Source organism: Stegodyphus dumicola, chromosome 3 (genome assembly GCF_044657685.1).
Source record: "Stegodyphus dumicola isolate Sdum_Otavi_A_Nest chromosome 3, ASM4465768v1".
In the NCBI taxonomy this organism is placed as follows: domain Eukaryota; kingdom Metazoa; phylum Arthropoda; class Arachnida; order Araneae; family Eresidae; genus Stegodyphus; species Stegodyphus dumicola.
The window spans coordinates 38,747,769-38,774,075 of record NC_140770.1 but is presented as its reverse complement, the minus strand read 5'-3'; positions in this window follow the sequence as shown (position 1 = coordinate 38,774,075).

Genomic DNA, 26,307 nt, shown 5'->3' with positions numbered 1-26,307 from the left:
AAAGAACAGTATATGTTAGTGTAATTATATAACTTTTATTGATTAAATTAAGAGGCCTATTTTTCTGTACTGCATGCCTCAAATATATAAGCTACATATTTCATACACCTATGAATTATAAATGAAAATGTTTACAAAGTGAAATGCTGCAAGATGCTATATATTAGATATTAATTCTCTAATTTGAATAGGAAGAAAGTTAATTACAGAACGCAGTCTTACAAACTAAAGTTTGCTTTCAAATAGTTCTTATGAAAGAGAAATACGTCTTATTGTTCCGTCAGGAAAATATTTAGAAATAACGCAAAATAAATGATAATCTTTCATCTGACATTAATAATGGTTTTCACCCTAAACCGTAAAGTTTAGCTTTTAGAGTCAATATTTTTTTTTTTTTTTTTTTTTTTTTTTTTTTTTTTAAGCAGGAGATTTGAGAAATGTGTATTGCTCTCGTCGGGACTCGAACCTGGACCTCTCGAATACGCGCCGAGTATACTACCGTTATACTACGAAGCCATGCGGAGAGGAGGGAGAAAATAATACTTTAAAGTAAACAATTTAACGTAAATAAATATTTCAAATAATAGAATAGTTATAATGATTCCTAGATTGATACTCATACTCCAGTTTAGTTCAGTTCATGTTATTGATATTGATGCTTGATGTTTCTGTTGTTATTGCTTATAAGTGATTCAGTTACATATCTTTAAGTAAATATTCTCCTTCGTTTCGGCAAAAATTCTGTGTCTGTTTCTAAACCTTTCCGTAAAAATACTGCTTCAAATTTCTTAGTAATTAAAAATTCGAATTTGTTTTACTGGCATATTTATCTCAGACAGTAATTAATGAATAAACAACAGCATATTAAGAATATACCTCTAGATCAGCAGTTTTCAAATTTTGTTGATTCACAGAACCCTTAGAAAAGTAAGGTTCCTTATGGTAATTCCCCTGCCCACGATTTGAATAATATATCTTAAAATAATATTTAAAGTAGATCAATATGTTATAGATGCTTTATGTAAAGACAATGAAAGAAAAGTATTCTATTTTTACTAAAAGTATTTTAACATAAAATTAATGTAGTTTACTTATTAATAACATCAATTTGTGCTCCAGGTGTCCCTTATCTTTGCGTTATATTTAGTGACAGGGTAGTGCTTGCACATTTTTACACAAATTACCTTTGTTGATCTGTTGTTTTTGTTGTTTAATATTTTTTATTTAAACACACTGTTTTGAATAGCATTAAAATTTTTATAAATCCTAGATATCCTAGATGTGATAAAATTCTAGATATTCTGCATGAAGTTACAACCAAAATTTTTAGAAGCTGCTCCTGCCTAAATTTAGATTTTAACATTAATCTATCGACACGTCAATAACTTGTTTCCTTAATTCAATTTCTAATTTATTGCTGTACTTGAACACTTTTATCCATTTATCATTAGTTTTTTTGTCTGCGAAATGTTCTTTTACAGTTTTTTCAATCAAAAAAGGCGCTCCATTGTATAATTTCAATATTGTCCTCTAAATTCAATTCATTTTCCGTTACAAAACTGTTTAGCATTGAACATCATTCTCTTCGACCACATTTTTAGTACTAATCTGTAACTAAAGTACCTTTATATTTTTCAGTTAATTAAACACTAGTTAACTGGTGTTGAATGCTTTATAACTTTCTTTTCGAATCTTTACCTCACTTCACGGAACCCTGGGGCTTGACTCGGGGAATTCGGAGTTCCACGAAATACAGTTTGAAGACCATTGATCTAGATTGACTATAATACATATCTCTGTATTCTCGTTAATTCATGTAATTTTAATAAATAATTATAAATATTCCTAACTTCTATTATTATACAACTAATATGCCATTTTGTATTAATATTGAAATTAATAAAGATTATCGTTTTATTAATTAAAAAGTCTTATAATAAAAAATGTGTCAAAAAATTATTATATTTTCTATTGAACATTTTGCATATATGTAAAGACGTTTTTCGAAGACTTTGATTTCAGAACAATGAGCACAAAAGTATAGGTATATAAGGTATTTTCTTCCAAGTCTTCGTGTTGTAAGGCTAGCACACTCGGCACGTATTCGAGAGGTCCAAGTTCGAGTCCCGGCGAGGGCATTGGACATTTTGTCATACTCCTTCTCCAAAAATCCTAATGACTCTACAACAACTCTACTACGTCTCCTTCTCCAAAAATCCTAATGACTCTACAACAGTTTTTTCATAAGAAAGTAAATTGATAACATTCGTAAAAGCGTGTAATCCAAAAGTCGTTAAATGTTTTAGGGTAAGTTTTAATAATTTTAACCCCAAAGGGCTGTTAGTCTCGAAACAGGATTTCGCGATATTTCTCTTTAATGAGTTGTTTCACATTTCAGTCAGTTGCCATTTCATAATATACTATTCTTTCGCCTTTAATCTGTCTGTTATTGATTAACAAACTAAACTATTTAAAATAAATATATAATATATTTGCTTTTTAGTCTGCTTGATTTAAATAAATATACATTTAATTCCTGATATATCTATTAAAAACATTAAATAAATTTATAAAATTATTTTTTCACACTTCAGTTATATAGAGGATATATAAATTTCCCATGCTAGTCTAAATTCATGTTCATCTAATATCCTAAAAAATGTTTCGCTATTCCTCTTGAGACACTTAATTGTTAATATCTATTGGTAAAACGTAATAAACTTTAAAAGTACCCATTTGGGCGATAGTTAAAATCTGAAGCTTTCAGAATTTTCTTTTTCAATTTTATCTAATTCAATTTATCTGTGTCGGAAGTCATGTAAGCGATCATAAGAGAAAACTGACAGTATAATAACACTATTATTGCGCGCTGTGGGTTAACAGTGACCTCCTTAATAATTACACCAAATGAACAGGAAGAAATTGAAACTTTATTAAAATAAATATCACCTCAGGTAATAAGATAAGCAGCTGTAAGTAGCCCAAGTTAAGAAGCAAAGATAAGAGAAATTCTCCGTAACACGCAAGGATTATAGCAAATCAACAGAGTCACTCACACAGAAAAAAGGACAGCCGACAATTTTGTGCCATGTTTGAGATTTAAAAAGGTGTCTCGGCTTTTATTTGTATCTCAAGTATTGCTTGAGCTTTCCTTACAATTTAAACGTCAGTGGACTCATTATTAAAAATCTACAGCAGTGGTGCCTAACCTCTGGCCTCTAGCGAGCACATTTTGGCCTATTGTGAGCACATTTTGGCCTATCGCGAGCACATTTCCAAAACATCAAGATTTTTGTTAAACATATTTCCAATCTTATGTGATACATCTGAAATATTAATTTCCGCAAATGGTTTTGAGATGAATAATAGTATTGGTTGAATTTTATGGAAATCAGAGAAACAGAGTTCAAAATTATTTTTCAGTGCATTTAGGTTTTCCAAGTATTTCTCTGTTTCAATTGCTTTGTGGTTACTAATATGGATTGATAAATTCTGAAAATGGCTGAAATTTTTTTCTTTCATCTGAGTTATTCACAAATTTTATCTAAAAAGCAGTTACAGTTCCAGTCAATTGAAAAAGAGTTTTTTCTTTTCCCTGGAGATCTTCATTCAGTTTCTTCAGTTTAGCTGTTATACCCATGAGAAAATACCGATCGGATAACCAATTATTATCGTCCAATTCTTTATAACTTTCGTTTCCGGATTCCAAAAACTGCTTTATTGGGGAAAGAAGTTCTACAAATCGTTGAAGTACTTTTCCCCTGCTGAGCCATCTAACATTGGAATGAAGCAATAAGATTCCATGTTCGCTATAAAGTTCATCAGTCAGTAATCAATTATTTTATAACGTCTTGCAAGATATCTCTCATGAATATAAATGCTTACTATATTTTAACAATTAAGAAATATAAAAGAATGGTTTTTTTTAAATATTTTTTGTTCATAGTATCTAACCGGGCTGGCGAGCACATACAAAACGATCAGTGAGCACACTTGTACTAGCGAGCACAAGGTTGGGCACCGCTGATCTACAGCATAACACATGGAACTAATAGAATAAGTAGCCACAAAATTCAATTTAATAAAAAAACGCAATAAATAAATCCGTAAATGCATAAAATAAGTAAATAATAAGTAAATAGAAGTTTAACAGGTATTTTTAAGTTAAAGCTCCTTTCCTAGCTCTGCTAAAACGGTAATTAACCCTTCTTGAGTTTTACGCTTCTATTACTGAACTTAAGCGATTATTCGCTTAGCTGTTCACTAGATTCCTTCCCATTTAGTTGTTAGATAAAAGTAAGGAACATTACAAAATCACTAAAAAATACATGAAAATCCAGTTATATAAAAATAATCGCGAATATTTACATAATTGATGAAAGTATATTCAGTTTTCTCGGTTACCTCCTTTATCTGGCAAGTTTCAAAGATTTTAATTTTAATTATAGAGTTCTTTAACTTAATTATAAATTTTCCTTTGAACATCTCAGTAAAATGCATAAAAAATTAGATTATCATATTTAAAAATAATATTTTAATTAATCTTTCTCATAATAAGAATTTTGTAACAATGAAATGCAATATGTTGTCTTTAATAATTTAAAAGAAGAGCACAAAATCTTCAGATTTTGTTTTTGAACTTTGATAATTAGGAATCTGTTATAAATAAATATTGGTTTGAAATACAGTTTCGAGATTTCAGATATTCCATTTCTTTGGAATAGTATTCAATCTATTCCAAAGAATTTATTGATTTATTGATTTTATTTATTGAACTAAGATCTAAATTGAATGCATCTTTCATAGAGTTTTAAAACATATTTTCATAAAAGTTTCGTATCTTCACACTAGAATTAATTCTAGTGTGATTCATATTCTAAATTGAATTCGTCTATAATGAATAGATCTTTCATTATACATCCCTTTTCACAAATCATAGATTTCGAAACTCTTTCAAGTCATGTGAAGTCATTTCAACATTTAAATCATAAGACAGTTAAATCGAAATTTTATCTGGTGTCTTTATCTAGTGTTTCATATAACACTTTCCTCTAAATATTGTTTCAAATTTTATATATGAAGTTTATGATTTTGTAAGGATTATGTTAATGTTATTAACAGTTAAATTTTGAGTTAAACTTCCTTTCCTATCGCTTCTTAATTTCAACTTACCACTTCCGGCCAGAACGTAGTTTTAGAATCACGTCTGAAATCTAATGAGGAAGAACGGTATTTAACCACTAAGTTCTACTGTCTTAGTGAGAGAGTTACCAGATATTCTGGCTGCACGCGTCCGCCTTTTTATGCTAATCTCTCGTGAGCTATTATTACGCTTGGCCGTACTTTAGGCCCTTTATATCTTCGCAGTAAATTAGCGTTAAGGGGCCAACTCGGTTAGAATTTTGATAGCTTCGGCTATATCTCTTTAGCTAAGATTAGTTTAGTTTAATTCTTAGTTTCTTAAGTCCGAGTGTTGTCTTTATTGTTAAATCTGATTTGAATAATAAAGGGTCTTTTATTCCTTTCCAAGACTATTTATTGTCTCACGAACTCAAGCGATTATTCGCTTACTAGTTCTTAAGATTCTTCACTTCTAACTGTAACTTAGAATTACACAGTGGGGAATCCGACAATTTCTTTTAATTTCTCTCCGGATTTAATGCGTATTGCTCCAATAAATTTATTGATTGTTTTCAGATTCATATCACACCCAATATAAGCCTACGGGGGAAAATGGCAAAATCTAATGTATTTTTAATTCATTTCAGTTTATATGTTCAGAGTTTTAGAAATTACGAATTATAGTTTACAATACATTTAAACGGATAAAACTTTTATGTTGTAGAATATGCAAAAGCTAGTCATAAAAGAGTAAGAATAAATTTATTAACCTTGAAATGTATTAAGTACAAGCTTTCTTGATGTGATTTTTTCAAGTCACCGTTGATTGTTGTACAGCTGGGACAATATGTCCGCTACTCTTAGAACCCGCACGTGCTGAAAGCTATATTTGAACACTGACTTTAAAGGCACCGCCGCCTTTCCAAACTGCTATAATGAATCGAAACGTGCGTCTATGCTCTAATTTTAAAAGAGTGAATAAAAAATGGTATAGCTGAGCTAGGTCCAATTTATATTGAGGGTGAGGCACACATTCAATCTTTTCTCGATCCAATGATATTGAAAACCTGAATACATGCATTACCTCAGTATAAGTGTAACAATAACTAACCGTATGAATATAAGGTTATGCCCCTTTGATGTCTTCAGCCAAGGTCTTCAAAACTGTAACGTGATAAGAACCAGTAACAGTTGTATTCCCAGATCTTGCATATTCGTAAACTATTCCGTGATAGTCAAAGAAATAAGTAACCATTACTCTTCATGCTGACTTTGCAAAGTTGGCCTTTTTTTTAGGTGGGAGAACTTGATGATTTTCATATTATCCTTGCTTGTTTAATATCAAGATTGTAAAACCGTAATAGTAGATTTTAAGCATCCTTCCTTGTGCTCCTGTACCAGATTCTGACACACATTTACCCGCACTTCAGGAGTACTCTTGTTTCCTCTGTTCTAAAGTTAAAAATTTCGACAGCCACTTCGCATAAGCGCGTCTCATATGCACATGATCCTGCTCAAGGGTGAATACGATATCTTGAGAAATGTAACATTTCAGCCAGTCCATTCACTATTACTCAGTGATTTTCTTGAACAACGATAGAGGCATCATAATATCGCACACTGCTTTAGCAGAGACTCCCTAAGTACTTCCTTTTGAAAACATAATACAGCGTTTTTAAAATACTTTGAAGCACAAGAATGCTGTTCATTGTGGTAAATCATTTTTGCCGTAGGCTTGTTGTAATATTTGATGCACTTATCTCATTCGTGCAAACAAACGCGAAGGTTGGATATTTATCATTACAAATAGATGGCTATCTCTATAGGTGAAACTGCGATATTTCGTGAAAATCAAGAATTGACATTGCGGGGTGGTGTCTCTTCTTGCACCCGCAACTAATCCAAAGATGGACAGGACATAAAGATTACATTCAGGAAAACCGCAAAGGAACTGGCTAGTAAACAAGAGAAAAGATCTAGGTATATGCAATGGTACAAGTATTGCAGATATAGATATCAAGTGAAAAGAGAGTGTCAAAGATCTTCTGATCGTGAGAGAGCAAACCACAATCAGAAGATTAATAGTCGAGCAACTGGTTGCCTTAGGAGTGTTGCAAAAGGTCTAAGTACTTCTTATTGACTTGTGAAGGTTCGTAGAGCTATCAAAGATCTTTGAATTTAATCTCTGAAGAAATACTGCATATGTTCTGTGTCCAAGTCTTCATATAAAGAAGAGTTGCTATCCAACCAAAGATCATTGTAAGAGAAGGAAATATTTTGTTCTGACAAGACTGCAGTTTTTTAATATCTCCAACTGAAAAATCAAGCGCGAAATTGTTGATAAGAGTAATTCGAGTCATGTTAAAATGCTTACAGCTTGCCGGTAGTAGCTTTAATAAGTTGTACCCAGGTAGAGCGATCTCTGGAAAATCTGTGGTCCAAATAGATAAAGGTCCCTGCTAGCATGTTCCTTTTTGTTATGCTTGGTGAGAGCGCCTTAGAATGTTGTGTCAATATTGACGTGTCTCTTAACGCACTAGTCTCGAATAATTTTTAATTCTTTTTGCAATCTTTTGATGGCATAATTCGCATTTAGAGACTTCGCCATGAGCGCTGTGTCATCCACATAAGAGTAGCCAAGCACTTATTTTCGTAAAATATCAGCCTATTCGGACTGAGTTTATAGATGAGTCCTTCACGCCAGATTCTATTAAATTCCTTCATCACGTTAAGTATAAGGAAGACTGTGGTTTTATGATTATACTCAGCAACATGATAAACATGACGATCTCAGCTCAGTGCATGCTGGTAAAGACCTTTTATCTAAATATAAATTACTCATCAGAGCGAAGATTGAGATCCGAAGAAAGTTTAGTATTTCTCTGTCGAGCGTTTTGATCTAAGTGGGCAAAAAGCTTATTGAACGATCCCCATCACAGTCAGATTTCTGTTTGGCTTTTGGGTGTTAATGACGGTCGCATTTTCTCAAATCTTAAAATATGATTAGTAGAAACAGATGTTAAAAAATAATTATAATTCTTGTAATGAAGTTGCTTGGAGATTTTTTTAGTGGCGCTGTCATGGCCAGGAGCCTTAAGTAATCTAAGCTTGATTATAATTTGAGAGATCACTCTGGAGTTTGCGCATTCCCATACTTAAACATAATAGGTAAATTCAGCCAACGACTGACACTATAACTGACTTCTTGGATGAATTTGTTACTTTTGAGAGATTCATTGAAGACAACAGTTGCTTTTCAGAGTACTCGACGAACAGTTCAGTTTTATTGAGATCTCTGTTTACAGTTTTACCATCAATATGAATGAATATAATAATAGATCTTTTATCTTTCAACTGATGCACAAATATCCGTTAGGAGCTGTCTTCTGTGATAACTTCTGTGGTTATAATGAGGAATATAATTTTTTTTTGCATTTCAGGTACATTTTCTATACTTTGCGATTTTGGATTTGATTAACCGGTTTAGTCTATTGATCTTGCCCTTTAAAGCCCAATCTCGGGGTCTCGGTCTTTCGCAGGCGATTTTTGCTATTGATGACGCTCATAATACCACTAAAAATGTTGGAGATTGTAGATGAGAAAGAAATACTCCTGTATTTATGTTTTATTCCAATTAAATATGTTTTCAGATTAATTACTGTTTTTTCCCCTTGTAACCAATAGAACCACTCGCAAATATTTATTTCGCTGCATTATATTATATGCCTCTTAAAAAATAAATACATGTTTGTATTTTCCTCTATTTAAAATGCTTAAAAATAAATGCTTGTAATAAAAATTATATTCTTTTAAATCTGGATGAATTGATAAACCTGGAAAAACAAAATTTAAAAAAAAGGAAAATTATTATCATCGAATTCCTACACACGGCAACGAAAAGAGTATTTTTCCTAGTTTTTCTCCAATATTTTTTCCCCTGATTCCTTGATAATATTCACCGAATTATTTTCTGAATTTGTACCTGTTTAGAATTTCTCCAGGACATCTTAATCTAAGTTTTAACTTGATTAATTATTTTTTATTTAACAATTTCTTTTCATTTTATCTGTTAACTGGGACATCAACTAAACACATAAGACATGAATTCATAGCTATTTTATTCTTTTAAAGTGTTCTTTAACTTGCAAATTGCTTTAACAAATCCGTATGTATTAATTATCTGTGAAAGAAAACAGATACAAAAAAATAATTTTTTTTTCAATACTTATACTTTCTAAATTTAAGCGCATAATTATGTTGACCCCAAGTTCATTATTATTCAAGACATAGTAAAATATTGCACCAGTTTTTCAAATTTTTAAATCTCTTTAATCTTCAGTTGGGAATATCTTCAATGAACAGAAATGAAGATAGAAAAAAATTTTGGAATCTATTATCCGCAATTTTCCTGCAAAAGAGATTTTTGATTTCAAAGAATGTTTTATCCTTTACTTTATGAATGGTCTGAGTAATTTTAGTGCAGCTTTTTTTCATCGGACGTTGACTAAATACATGTTTCAAAAGATTTGTCACTTATTTTCTTCAGATATACTTCATACTTTGGAACGAAAACTGAAGAAATTGCTTTTGTGTTCAAAATATCATTCGGCGACATTGGAGCTTTCTCCTACCATTCTTCCTATGTGCATAAAGTGCAATTGTTTTAAAACTTTAATAAAACTCTTATATTTTTTCTACTAGCGAACTAATTAATCAGAAGATAGATTATTATGCTAAAAATAAACATATTTACTTGTTCCCCTCCTCCTTAAAACAAGTTATTTAAGCATCTTAGTTACCTTGACATCTTTAGCATATTAAGTTAATATAAGTTGTTTATATTGCATACCAGATAATTTTACTTTGCACATCTTTAAAATTAGGGATTCATTTTAATATAAAATCTCCTATATTCAGAATAGAACGTTAATTAAATTAATTACATAGTTCACCAACTGCATTTAAAATTCCAAATCTTATAATTAAGACAGTCAGGATTTTCTACGAAACAAGCACATTTAAGCCAAATTTTTCATGAAACAATTTAAAATATAGGTACGAATTTTCTTACTATTAAATGAGCGACAACAAATAAATATTAACTTTACCCGTGACCTAAATTCCACTGCAAAACGACGCAGTTCTTTCATTGACCTTGTATTATTATTATGTTTTCAGAATTATTTATATTGTCTTTACTGCTTTACCGCTCTCTCGAAGAAACCTGATTATTTCCTTTTTAACGTTGTTTCCCACCTGAGTCTCCAAAGTATAGATGAGCGAAGAAAGAAAAAAATCATCTTTCGAAATCTTCAAAGACTGAAAATATTTAAAAATTGTGAAACTAAGAATACGTATATTACGGGCACGCATTTCTATGATTGAAGGTTGTTGCATCAAATATATAATTTAAATTACTTCCTGGTAGATGATGTGAGTAGAACAATAGAAATTCAAAAAATCCAATTAGTTTTTAGGAAAATTAAAACCTCGTAATAATAAGTTTCACCAGTACGGAAGCTAATAAGCAATTATACAGAAATTAAATATCAATGAAATGTAGGTGAACGTCTGAATTTCATTTTGTTTTATCTATTCAGTAGACTATTTGTCTTTGCGACTGAAAAACAAAATTAGCTTGTATGCTTCATATAAAGGCTATGTTCTTAAACTGCAAGTATGGATATAATAAATAAAACAGTATTTGTTAAATACGAGACTTTATCATGCTATCAAGGAAAACAAAAGTGAACCAATCCTCTGTTTAATAGTTATAATGAGGAATGGAAACACCAGGAAACAGATAATGATTAGAATGTAAGAAATTGATGTTTTGATAAACTAATAAATTTTCTCACTTTTTATAGGACGAAATAGAAATACTATAAATAAATATATTCGTGAATAGATTGATTGTAGTATATAATACAGCAGTTCATTATACAACACTTTTAGATTTATTTATCACATGTAGGATATTCAATAAAACTGGTCACTAGATGGATTTCTGGACAGTTAATTCAGAACTGAGTACTTTAGAAGGCATTTTCTCCCTCCTTCCAGCATGCCTTCTTGGTGTAACGGTAGCACACTCGGCGCGTCTTCAAGAGGTCCAAGTTCGAGTCCCGTCGAGGGCGTTGCACATTTTTCACATTTCCTTTTGCAAAAGAAAAAAAACTATCCTACAAATTTCTTACAAGAGTGCTTTTTATAAACTCAAATTTTTAGCATGTTACGTTCTGGCATTATTATCTTAGCCAATAATCGTCCCTCCTCATTAATATAGATAGCTTTTGCTTACATATTAAACAAGAAATTCATAGCAAAATCTATAGCTTCGTAAACAATTACTCTAAGCACTGCAGAGAACTAAATTATTTGGAGTATGATAAAGCATGCAATAAGAACTAAATTATTTCGAATATGACAAAGCAATTATTCAGAAATCTGCCTAAGACAGATGCCTGCGTGAAAGTTTTTTATAACCCAAAGGGACGCTAGCCTGGAAGGGCTATTAGTTTCAAAACGGTATTTTGCGTTGAATAACTTAAATGCGATATATCACTTTTCAAATTGTTGCCACCAAATAATAGTATCCTGTATTATGCTTAAAGAAACTAAGAATGAAGAATCTGCATGAATGTATATATGTTTCCCTGATTGTGAAAACACAAGTGTACCTAAAGCCATTCAGTTTTTCATAACGTAGTTTTGTACCGAACATGTACACCCGGAAGCCCGAATCTGGAATTTGTTTTATTGGCTATTTCATAATCTGTAAAACTTTAACGAATTTTTTATTAAAAAAACTCATCAGTTTCAAAGCAAGCAGTGGCAACATTATAAGGAATAGAACATTCTTATTCCCAGCGCGAGAAATTGTCTATCGGAAATTCTAAAGACATGCTTTTTTAAATATTTTTAGCCCAGCGTTGAGTTAGCCGTAATGATGTCGAAACGTGTATGTGACTTTAAGTGTTGTACGTCTTGAAAAAATAATATCGTTCTGATAAAATCTGAAAGGTTCCAGAATTTTTTTTAATGAAATTGGCTCGCCGAAAACTCTTATGTAGCCAGCCCGTTTCCCTAGATTTGAAACTGGATCAAATTGCCAATGTTCAGCGGTCTTACTGCTCAACTATTAGTAAACCTACAGAACGTTATTATCATGGTGTTAGTGTTATGTGCGGTGATGTTATAGTAACACTAATAATGAGTGGTATAAGTGGCTTAACCTAGGTAGGCTCCTGATCACTGATGGGGCGTGCTTAGAAGAGACGGCGCACACAAAATGTTTAACACAGTCACTTTATTTAAACCAGTTTCACATAAATATGGGTTCCCTTTTTTTAATAAACCATAAGGAAAGTACGATATGTGGGGGCTCCTAAGATGAAGGTTTCCAGTCAGGAGATTGCCAAGACACGGATAGTCAACACTGCATTAGATGCTATCCTGCAAATGTAGGATCTACGGATCATGCAACAGCAATCAACATTGCCCTGCTGGTCATTTGTCTCGAGCACAATCAGCGCCAAACGGAAAGGCGAGCCCGGAAAAAATAACCTGGCGAAGATAAGATACGAAAGCATTTCAACAGTTCGGCATCTTCAAGCCCCCTTTAAGCAGTCGCAGCAACTCAAAAAAGGTGCCAACACAATCACGATAGCTCCATGTAATCTCCCAAATACCTGCAATAATCTGCACCGTATCCACACCTAACAAATGATGCTGCGATATGCACGCTACTAATGTGAGCGTTCCGCTTAATCCGAGTTCACAAGTCCCCACATTTTATAAGCTAGTATAGTTAAGAAAATAGTTAAGCATCTCAGCCAATGAAACCATTCTGCAGAAGAAAAACATCCAATCATAAAGTTCTTCCTTATTAGATAAACTGAGCTGAAATGAGATCTTCGCTATCAAATTGCTTTCTCATGTTACAAGAAACAAGTTAGCGATTAACTTTGTCTCAATGGAAACTGATGTTTTAGCTATTCGCATTATAATCTGATGCAATCTCTCAGATATTTTCATAAAAATTGTAATAATTAAAAAACTTAAATTTAATGTGGCCTCGTCACATTTAACGTCAGTTCAGTATTTTGGGACGCATTAAGCATGAGCCTCGCACGCAGACGCCGACGCAGTTATTTGTAAATCAAATAATTTGAAAACCGTCAACTAACACTCACAAGATGAACTCAACAACACGCATTCATCACAAGATGATGAAAAGTCGATAACAACATCTCAGACATACGTTTTCAAGCATTATATGTTTTAAATATCCGTTCGCATAGCGGTTTTGAAGCAGAAGGAACGCGGAATATTTTTACATTTATATTTCAAATTTTTTAATTGACTAAATTTCTGTTGAAAAAGCAAGAAAGAAACTTCATCATTCAAGAAATGAAAACGAGTAGGAAAGTAATGGTACGTATAACAATTAATAATGTTGTTAATTTAGTAATGGTACGTATAACAATTAAAGGAATTTTAAACTTGAGTAGTTAGCTATTAAATATCATTACTTAATATAATTTCTTTATAAAACTGGATTAGTAGTAATCTCTTTTATAAAGTCGTATTATTAGTAAAAGGTTGGATTTGTAGTGTGAGCATGCATTTAAAATATTTTTTCTGAAGATACAAGCCTGGGATGTTATTATGCGATAATTTGCAAGTGCTTTATTTTTTCGATGATATTTTCTGCGACGATATTTCAAAACTGGGACGTTTTTGAGTCACTTTACTTTTTAGGATCATGTTTTATACCACGATGCTAAAGAATTGCCATCTTCAGTTTGATACAAATTGTCCATACTGAAATGTAATTATAATAAATAATATGTACATTAAATTCTTAAAACTTAAATTTGTGTATTAGCTGATCAATAAGGAATGTGTTAGTAAACATAAGTGCGAATGAACAATTTTTCTTTGTTTTTTTGTAACATTAAATTCACTTGGGTATGATAAGAAGCAGAAAAGTGATACTATAACAAATAAATTGGCAGGAGTTTTTCTCTCCGTAATTTTTTCACCCAAATTTTGAGCAACGCTTCCTTTCCTTATTTTTGTTGAATTTTCGGCTTTTTAAGTACATTTTTTTTCACGTTTAACCAGATAATCACTTTTCAAATGCGCTTCAATAAATACAGTTTAAATTTAATTTATGTAAATCAAATTGATCAAAGCTCTGGCTTAAAGAAGCTGAAAGAATTTTTTCCTGAAACTTTGGATTAAAAAAATTTATTTGCTTAAATAAAACCATGCCTGGAAAAAAATTTTTAATAAATTTACCCTCTTCATCATTGAATATTCATTCTTAAAGAAAGTTTTCACTTCACACTTGAAGGTCTATCTGTGTGTGATATTCCTTCACAATAATTCTTTTTCTTATTGCATCAGTGCCTAAATATAAGAAACAGTAAATATAAAGAAAGGTTACTCAGACCTTAAATTGCACCGGAGCCCACCGGAACCCGGCTCCGGTACTTCTTAGTTTTGGAGATAAACCATAATTTCAGTGGAGCGCATCGGAGCACTAAATAAGAAAGGCTTCGCCACTTCTTTATGTAAGTGAACAACAATTTCAGTAGAAATTTTGATCTCAAAAATTTAATTTTTGGTAATAAAATTATATTGAAAATCATTTATTTAATTTTAATTTATCTCTTTACATTTTATCAAATTTTAATATTTTAATGATTAATTATTTAATTTTTTAATTACTAATGTTTTTATAACTCTTTATTTAATAATTTATTCTTGTTTCTCTTTCCTTGGTCTTCCATAGGTCTCCTGCACTTCGAATTTCGGAAATTGAACCCTGAAGTTACTTAATTTTAAAAAATAAATATCTCACAAATATTTTTTGTTTACGGTAGAAGTACAAATATCCAAAATAACTCGAATTCGAAAAACTCAAATAATTAGTTCCTCTTTCTCCTGACAGCCAAATATATATTTACATACTAAAGGTAAACAAATTTTGTTTTTCCGATTATCGTGTTTTATTTTAAAGATTATAGAGATTATAGATATAAAAAGTGTTACATTCTAACTGAAAAAAAAAAAACATAAAATCCTCAAAAGTTCACTCTCGAGTAGCAGTGCAAAATGCAACAAAAATCTACCAGAAAATAACTACTTGCAGTTAAATACTTTGCATATTAACCAAAACTTTTTTGCATAGAGAAGGGACTGACAACATGTGACTGTGTCTGTTTAGACCAATGGTGTCAAACTCAAATTGCAAGCGGGTCGCATGCACGATCTGAAAGCAAATGAAAGGCTAATTTTTTTAACAAAACTTTTAGTAACGAATTAAAAAAATATTTTTAATAAATTTTAAATTTCGCTTACTAAACATTTATGAAGACGTCCCATAAACAATAATAATAATATCATAACGGGGGGAAAACTCAAATTTCTATTTATTTTTTATTTGAAATCTAAAGTTTGGCACCTGCGAGGTATATTTCTGGTTACACTTTGTGGTTCATACTGATAGTTAAATACTAAACTCTTAGACTGGCATCCCTTTCAAATAATTCTAGCATGTTTAATTAACCTTTAAATAATTTATTTAAAATTAAACTAATAATAAACAAATTAGGAAAATTTTTTAAGTTCTCAGATAAACTTTTCCAAGTGGGACGAAATTTGAGAATAAGTAATAACAACCTAATTCTTTTCTTTTATTTGCTTAATTTTCTTCAGCGTAATAATAAAATTACAAATGTTTGTATGCAGGTAATTATCAACTCTATTTCTTACTACAGATGGATCATTGATTGTTAGATTCTGATAACGTTTGTAGCCTTTGTAGCCTTTTGAAGGAAATTACTGTAAATTATCTTCATCACGGAGTGTAGATGTCAGTCGGTCAATCGGGTTCCTTTCTTACAAGCTTTCAACTATAAAAAAAATCTGATGTGTACACCACATGACTTCCTTGTACGGAAAATTAAATTATAAGCATTTTTTTTTTGCATTTTATTTAAACTTATTAGATTCAATTGAACCTACTTCGCCGACAGCGCATAAACCACAATAGAATAAATGCATTCTTTAAAATTCACTTTGTTTACCATAGCGACACTCTGGCGCTAGATTTACTTAACAGTATTACATTTTATTCATATTATAACTCAGAATGCACAAAATGTACATCATTTAAAGATTTATCTAATCGTTGCCACATGTTCCATTCAAATACTATAATAAAGCTCGAACTATGTATAGAAGAAATTAAGTAAACAAAACAAAAAAGAAACAGTTGATCACAGACTATTGACTATTTCTCTTTTAATTAATTCAGTTCTCACTTCGCGAGAAGGTAAAAATACATAAAAACTCAAAATATCTGTATTAAAAATTACGAAGTAAATCTCAAACGCTTATTTCCTCGAAAAAATTCCAGAAAGAATTAAGCATGATTTAATTGGCAATAATAAATGAATGCGTTATCTTTGTTGTTGCGAAGCTAAGTTTCTCTAGATTGGCAACAAATCCACTAGTCTCCTGTTTCAAATGTAAACATCAATGGCCGCCATTATAAACAGGCTTAGCGGCAATTAAACAACTTTAAAATTGCTGATAATTCTAAAAATATTGCACACAGATTTACTAAAGGCATAAAATCCTTAACCGGAAGATAAAAACAACATAATTCAATCATTTTTAAAGCAAAAAATGTACAATTTACAAACATATAAGAGTAAAGAAACTGAGATCTCTGAGCCGGGTAATAGAGTGGATATATATATAAATATATTTATATACGTTTGGTGCGGCCGATTGCAACCAAAACACGAGGTGCACATCTACATGTTATAGCAGTCCTATATGCAAAATTTCAACGTTCTGAGGTTACTCGTTTTTGAGTTATGCGAGATACGTACGTACATACGTTCGTACAGACGCCACGAAAAATTCTCTTCAGAATTATTTTAAAGCAGTTTTATAATTTTTTTGAAGGAAAAGAATATCTTATTCTGTCCTTACGTACAGATATCACGCAAAAACACCGTTAAATTGCATTCGATAGCGGTTAAAATGGATATTTTCGTTGAAATATGCTGCCTGAAACTTTTCGCGATTACAATACTTCCTTTTTACTTCGTACAAGGAAGTAAAAAGACTGTCCGCATATAAATGTATTTCCAAACAAAACGTTTATTCTTAGTGCAAAAAATTTCTACTAAGCTTATTTATTTTTTGACAAGTACGAATATAAATAATAAAATTTGTATGTATCTTTGAATAAGATTTGTATCACACTGTAAATTAATTAATTACATTTATAGATTTTCTGACGCGTTATTTATGTTTGCTTTTAGTGGAAATAAAACTAATATAAACTCGAACTACAAATCACTGAAATCTTGAAGTCTTTATAACATCGTGTTTGCAACAAGTGCATAATTGAATTATCTTCGCGAGCCGCATAAAATTGCGTTGGAAACCGCCCGTTTGACTCTCCTGGTTTAGAGTATTAAAAAGAAGAAAGGAGGAAGGGAAAGCTCTTATTATGGTCATGTATAAAATTCGTATAGCAATGTGACCAATCTGCATGTTACACTTATTCAGCTGACGTAATTTAATAGCTGATTTAAATGTGTACATGTTTCTTTCCTTTCAACAATATTGAAGTCAATCAAAAATTTATTTCAGGCAGCATGATTTCGAAAATATATGTATATTTTTGGGTAGTTAAGCATATTGTTAAATGACCAGATAATTGGAGTCTTATTCTACTTTCGAGTTAATTTTTTAAGTAAAGAAAGAAAGTTATTTTGTTAATAAATTATAAGTTATAAAACAATATCTTTTTTTTCCCCCTTAGCTTTCTGCCATGTTCCGTTTATCCTTTGATTCATACATTTTAACCCATTGTATACACATTTACAGAGGCTACATTCGTCGTTCTACAAATAAAGAGAAAGTTATGCCGTTGGAAACACGTGGGAAGGAACTTGACTACTGTTGGCCTTGAACTTGACAGAGGCGGTAAACAAGTCAACGACCTCCTCTAAGGCGAGAATGAAACTGCCATGTATACATTTAACTGTACGAGGTTATTTCTTCTTTCTATTTCTATTAAAAAGCATTTATATTATTTGCCGAAATATTAAATATGATCGGCAGAAAGATTCTTCTGTTTATCGTATTGCTTCTAAAAACAATGACCGATGACGGTCTCGAAATTCTCTTTTTCACGAGCATAATATTAAAAGAGCTTTCATACATGATCTGTTCTTTCAGTACGAAGAGCTGTTTAACACTTTTCTCAATTAAACAATTCAGTTATACCTGTCGCATGTTCGTTAATGCTTTCCATCTGACTGCTTCAAGAATTTTCCGTCTGTTTCGTATCTTCAGGTGGTTTTCAAACTCGCCTCACTCATGGTGTTTGTCGCTATGGTCAAAAGTTTGTCACCGATTTTTAGATGACTTCTTGGTAAGCTATCGAGTTCAAATTTTGTACATGTATACTGCTTGAGAATATAATAAAAAGTATTAATTGGACGATTTTCGACACTTTTTTAAATATACTACAATATGAAACAGAAGCCGAAGTACTGATTCTTCAGTTTCAAGGTAATAATATCATTGCGTTAAGCTATTTTTTTTTTCCGAGCCTTATGTGAAAAGTTCATTTTGTTCGCTTATGCGTCAAAAAAAAAAAAAAAAAAAAAAAAAAGAAAGAAAGAAAGAAAGAAAGAAAAAATATTACGCTACCAGCGTATCACGGACTCTACAAACTAGTAAGGATATTCTAAAGATCTAATATTGCTGAAAATAAATTTTTATCTTAAATAAATACAGCACTTAATTGAATAACAAAACATTCTTTTAATAAATCTTCTCACTACTCGTACATATTTTTACTAATTCTGTAAGTTGTTTTGTTGCCACATCCACGAAAAAAAACTAACAATAATTACTAGCAGACAAACGATATTAAGTAAATAAAATTAAATGAAAGTACGTATAAAATACAAACTACATATTGCCTAAAATCCAACAATTTAACCTTCTCCATGGTGTTTGTCATTATGGTTAAAAGTATGCAATCCGTTATTAAACTATTTTTTGATCAGCTATCGAGTGCAGCTTTCGCATACACATTCATTACGGAAGACAAAATGATGTGCTGCAGCGATTTTTTCAAATTTGATTTAGGTTTTTTAAATTTAGTGATGAAACAATTTTCCCACAGATTACGTTTAAAGAACTAGCGAAAACTCTAAGAGCTGTAATTGTTGCCCCATTGGATAGAGGGAAAAAAGTGCTTTAAATTGAGTTTAAATGAGCTTTTTAATTTAAAGTTAATTACTAATGAAAGGAAAGGAGAAAAATAATTTATCATGCAGTTTTAATGAAAAAAAAAAAGGATTAAATAATAAAGTCAAATTGGTTTTGTAGCATACACTAAGTCAAGACTCTATGTAGAAATAAGTTCCATGTCTTATATGTATACAGAAAAGTATGAAGGGGGTAAAATTTTACTATGAACTCAGTTAGCTGAACAGGAGGCACGCCCGTTGCTTACAAACCAGCTAGCACTTAAGGTAGGAAATCAAAAGTAGAATACTTAGAAGCTATCCAGCACCTATGGCATAATATCAAAAGTAGAATGCTTACAAACTAGCCAGCACTTATGGCGTTGTGGTGTAGTGGCCGAAACCGCTACACAGACTCCGGGTTGTAATACAGGGTTGAAATGAACTTTTAACTCAAGTTCTAACAATAACATGAGTTTTAATAAAATAAAAAATTTAACAGTTGCGGTTCATGAAGATGTAGAACTTGGATAAGTTCAGTCCGTAATTTCAGAAATTTTTAACAGGAATGTGCTCGATCAAAAGCGTATACGAGGAGTGGTAGTTCTAGCGGGCCAAAATGCCCATAGCTCCAGCAGGAAGATCCTGGTTCTTCTCAGAAAAACCACCTTCTTTTCTCCCTGCCACTGTGTCACACCGGATCATCTCACGCCTCCCAAGACTGTCTTGACTTAACTCAGGAGAACGTAGAATTAGGCGCAGCTAAGCACGGTGCAGTGCATATCCCCACCAAACTCATGTGCAATGCGAACCCCCACCAAACTCTTCCCATACCTCTAGGGATACCACACTTTGGGAAACGTTGGCCTAAATTAAAAGCAGAACCTTTTGACAGCAAATATGAAAACTCACAGGGATCTTTGGGACAATTTGAAGGTACGCTTCATGAGAATAATCAAAAATTATCAAAAATTGATAAATTTAACTATTATAATCCTTCCTTAAAGGATTCCGCATTAAAATGTATACAAGGATTAACATTTAGCACAAAATAATTATGATTTAGCTGTTAAACTATTTAAATAACAATTTGATAAAATTGTAAGCTCGCATGTAAGCAAACTGTTAGGGACCTGTGAAATTATGTTCGAACTTAAAAGAACTGAGTAGTTACATGACACAATTACTATCCAAATTCGAAGTCTCCAAACTAGAGATGGATGATCCGCTCCGGAACCGATTCACTTTACTGAGCGAATGATCATCGCTCCTATGAAAACGGGACGGCAGTTCTTTACATTTCACCGAAAGCTGTATATATATGTGTGTGTGCTTTTGTTCCATCTAGTATTTAAAAAACAAAACATTAAATAAACCGACCACTCCTGTTTGCAAATGGATGGAGTTTTTTCCGCCCATCTGGCAGTGCGATGACCTGCTTAAAGTACGTAGATTATAGGAACCAGCTCCTCGGATACCCAGCTGTCAGCGCTTCGGAGCTAGTTGCAGATCTGTATCCTTCGGAGTCGTGATTATTCGCTCTTTCATTACCCCTGCACTAGCGTCGGATTTATAAAGTCTTCATTATTCGCTTTTTTATCACTCCTGCTCTAGTCGCAAATCTGGCTCCTGCAGAGTTTTGATTATTTGCTCTTTTCGCTTCCTCGGAGCTGCTCCTTTGAGATTCATTTCAATTCTTTGAATACTGTGTCCTAGTATAGCTATGTATGTTAGGTATTACCTTTTTTATACAATGTTACTGTAATATTTATGTAAAATAATATTTTTATATATTTATTTATTTTACTAACGTCTTGTAATCAAGAACTGTGAATTTCTCTTTGATCTTCTTTTAGAACTAGTATTTATTTATAAACATAAATTTTTCCAACTAATATATTTTTTCAAGGGTGCAGAACAAAATGTGGACCCTACCGAACAGAAGAACCTCGTATCATTTTGGTACCATTTTTTTTTCAAATTAAAGAAGAGAAGGAAAATGCCAGTATTGTCAGCAGACAATTTCCTGTTTTTGAGATCTACATCCATCCTAAAAATTAATTTTTAAACTGTGCTTTGTAGTAGAAACAAAATATCGATTATAGTAATAACATGTTGTAATCTGTAACAAAGTGAGTTTAGTTTTCATTATTTTTTAACTTTTAGCATTTTGTTATTTCAGAATTTCTCTAAATATTTATTCTTTAAAGTAATAAAATATCATATAAAATAAATTAAAATAACTTTTAATGAATAGACTAAAAATTAAGAAAACATGAGGAAGTGGCGAACATATACCGCTACCTGAAGATTGATTCAGTGAGAAATGGTTTCGGATACTTCGCCTTGTAAAATATTTGGATATTGCTGGAATTCTAAGAAAAGATGCATAAGCATTTACATCGAAAAATTGATGACTACGAAGAATATATTAATTCGATTATTTTTTCGCAAATATTTAAATGCACAATATATCACGAGTTCTTCAAAAACAAACGATAATATTCTCAAACTGCATAGAAAAGTAAGGAAGAAGAAAGCAACAAGACGAAATACCTGATGTTAGAGATAGCAAATCGACGTAAAATAATAATTCTAATTGAAAATACAGTAATATGAGACCGAAAATGGTGGAGATATAAAGAGCAGATATGCTAAGAAATCGATCAACTCTAAAAGAATTAATGAGTTTCTATTATCTTTTTATAGGAACTTATTTTTATTTCCTATTAAATGCATCCATTTCTATTGGCTTTTAAAAACATCGTTTATGAGGAATTTTGTTATATCTGTGGTTAAAAGAATATTTCTTGTGAAAATAAAAACGGATTTGAACAAAGCTCAAATAGCATAAATTTACGAGTTTTAGAGAAAAAAACTGAAATAGGATGTTGAAGTATTTAATTTTTGAATTTAATAGTTAAAAACACTTTGCATACCACCTACTTTTCGCGTACCTCCAGTGGTACACGTACCACCTGTTGAGAATCGCTTATTTAGCTGATTTAACCTGACAAGTCAAAGCTTTAATACGGAACAGGAACGACAAGAAACTGACTCTAAAGTTTCGTAAATGCGGCAGTGAAGGCCATGTACGAAGGAACTGCAGAAGACCCTAGGTCACTGACAGTAAGACAGACGATTTTCAATTCGTTGAGACGGAATAGGAGTGACAAGAAACCATCCCTAAAATGCTGGAACTGCAGAACACCCCAGGAAGAGAGTAAAAACACCATTTACCATCGACGACTCAGGAAACAAATGAATGGCCATATCACGGAGTGGAGTTTGGAGGATATTGAGAAGCTACATATTAAAGCGCTTAAGGTTTCTTCAGTGAGGGGCAGCAATAATGGATTCTTCACCATGGGATACATCAATGAAGTTTCTTGCAATATGGTCATCGATACAAGAGTGAATGTTACCATTGTTCAGAGAGATTTAGCTCAACAGTTTTAAAGATGAACTCATTTGGACGCCATCCTATGTTACCCTCCAGACTGCGTCTGGTGATCAAAACGTAACAGACTGGAAGTTAAACGTAAACATCACTTTTGGAAGGGCCGCCTACTATCATGTAGCATATGTGGCAGATATTACAAATCCTTGCATACTCGAATTGGGCTTTTGAAGGAAATATAATTTTTCCTTGGACTCGCATTTTGTTTTTGCATTCTTGTAAACGCTAACTGTAACTTTCACTTACTTTTTGCTGTGTTGTGTTCTAAAGTTGAAATCGCAAAAATAAAAGTTAAACTACGGTCCACTCGCATGTTTATTAATTTACGCTACAGTTATATTATCAAGTTTTGTATTATATAGCCACGCAGTTAAAATACTTACAAGCATTCCTTTACATAGAGTTTCCTAAAAATGATTGACACTTTTTGCAGTGGAATAGCAAGTAAACAGTTATTGTCATTATTCTTACTGAGCATTAGTGTATAAGGTCGGAATATTTCTAGAATGCTTCAGATTTCAGTGACAGATTGCACAGCGGAACCGGAACTCTATGCCATTGTCAAAGGGAAAAATTCTAAATTGCTGCAGTTGATTAAATGGCCAGTATTGAGGAAAATCTCATGAAGTTTTCTGACAAAGGACGTTTTCTATGGATGGCTTCATCAATAAACAGAATTGGCAGATCTTGGAAACAAAGAACCCTCGCGTGCTATCGAAGATCATTGCATTCACTCAAATTTTCTATATGAGCAGCTTTACCCAGAAGAGTCAACATTGGGTCTATTTTCCTGCAGACAGTATATCAAATCATTACATTCAAATCTTACATGAATCCGGGCCTATACATAAAACCTTGGACAATTCATCAGAAACATCCTAACTCATGCAAGATGGTGCAAGACCTCATCAGGCTGTTGAGGTTTATGCTCTCCTGAAAAAATATTTTAACAACTGCGTCAAAGTATTATGCTACCCTCATGCAACCGGCAAGAGCACTATTGACCATCGTATTCGCCGGATCTCAATTCATCGGGTTTCTTTCTTTGGAACAGCTTGAAAGATGCGGCATATCGACTGAATACCACCGCATTACAGAAAATAGAGCAAACCATCAGTAAATCTGAAATCATTCTAGTAGCGACGTTACAGAGCGTTTCTGCCATTCGCTTACGACAAATACGATACACTCCGGCGTGTAATGAACACTTTCAATACAAATAATAATATCCGTATTTACGGGTGCGCATTATACGGCGGATATAAAAATAATAGATTTAAAAATAAGAAAAAATGAGCATACAAAAATTAGATTTTTACATGTACTCAAATGTTGCCTGCTTAGAACAAATGACATAACGTATGAACTTAAAAATTTTCATTATCGAATAACATGAAAAGTTCACATATTCGTCTTCCTTTATATCTTCAGGCCCATAATCGAATTCTGTTTCAGCTTTACCATTACTGTTACTCTGATCCATAAATATTCAACTTCCGTTCCATCTAGATTGTTAGATATACTACATTTTTAAATTACTTTTGAATTATGTCAATTTTAATTTCATTCCACGCTTTTATTACTCACACACTGTTTTAAACTGGCATGACGCAATTGGCCTCCTTTTGTAAATGGTTTTTCAGCTTCTAACATCTGCGTATTCCACTGCCGTTTTAAATTTTCTTTGGATGGTTTATTGATATACGCATCTAAAGGCTGAAATAATGACGTTAATCCGTCTGGAATAATTGCCATGTCTGTATTGCATTCTTTTAACAATTTCCTGGTATTATCCGTTAGATGGGAGCTGAACATGTTGCAAACTAAAAGATTCTCTGGATTCTTTAAAGCAATAGAACGTTTCTGCCAAACATTTCTTATCACACCTCCCTCATGACCACGATCTTCTCTCCTGAACACAAGTGAAAACAGTACTTGAGTAATGACATTTCGGTATAGTCTTTCTTTTAAAAATAACCAGGGGTTTTAATTTTGAACCGTCTGCTACGCAGGAAAACACCACAGTGAGGTGAATTTTTTCCTGACCGTTGTTGTTCCTTTCACATCAATTGTTTTATTTTCTATTATATCAAACATTGCTGAAGTTTCATTCGTATTTCCAGTACGTGATATTAAATAGGTTTTTTGGCCTTCGTAGGTCAATAAAATACTTCTGTACACTTATCAATTTATTGTCTAATCTTTCGGAAGCCTTTGTAAAACTGTTTTTCACATAGAACTAAATTACTCCTTGCCATAAATCTACAACACCACCAACTCAAAGTACCTTAAAGTTTTCACTTTTATTTGCATTCGTTTTACCTACTTTAATGCAAACAAACGCACGCTGTTTCTTGTTGCAATTAATCCATTCTGGAGATTTTCTAGGAACTATTGTGTAACATTTTCTAATCGGTCAGGCTATTTCATTACTCCTTTATGCAGATCACGTTTCTTAATAACGGTGATTTTATTTTCTTCCACTCACTTATGGAGATTTCACGAACACCATTTATGCTGCAGCACAATTTCCATTTTCTCTTGCAAATTTAATGATTCTGCATTTGAAACCATCACTGTGTTTGTTTCGTTTGGCAGGAGCTATATTTACTACTAAAAGGAACACTAGGTCAACTGTGTTCCTTTTAGTAGTAAATATAGCTACTGCCAAACGAAACTAAAATGTGATTTACTAAAGCTTTTGATGTTCATTTTAAAAATAACCGCTTCAAATGGCTATAGAAAGAAAAAACATCTGACTCCTAATTCCGTAAATTCAGTCAGGTTTCGAGTCTATTCTTACCCCAAATTATGTCCCCCATATCTCAAAACACTAGAATAACATTCTTGCGCGCTTCTGAATTGAATACAACCGACCTCTCTTTGCAGAATTTTTTACCCCATCAAACATTTTTCCACACACATATTGTTCCTTCATTGCTTATCAGTTTGGTATACCATTATTCGTAAGCCTGGGAAAACCTTCGAATAAATGCCTTCAAAAGATAAGAGCATCGCACATGTATCTTTCTGGTCTCCTCGGAAGAAAAGGATGATCCTTATATACGGTCAATATACCTAAAAATATAAAATGTAGTTTTGAATTATAGATTTGCGTTATACACCGTTGCATGTTACACGCCGACATATCCGGTAATTGCTTCGAATAGTGGTGGACACTTCAAGAAACTTTTGATGTGATTTCAACAAGCATTCCAGTGGTTGACAGTTTCAGCGTCACCTGTTAGTGACATTTAGTACTAATACGAGGAAGCTTACTCGAAAAACCTCATTACCTTACCTATATAAACGTAAAATAAAATGTTCTGCTTTGAGATGTATAGCGAGTCTGACTGCCACACCGAAAGACCTGAAATCAAATCCCGGAAAAGGCACGGATATCAAATGTATGTGCCTTCATAGCAGGCA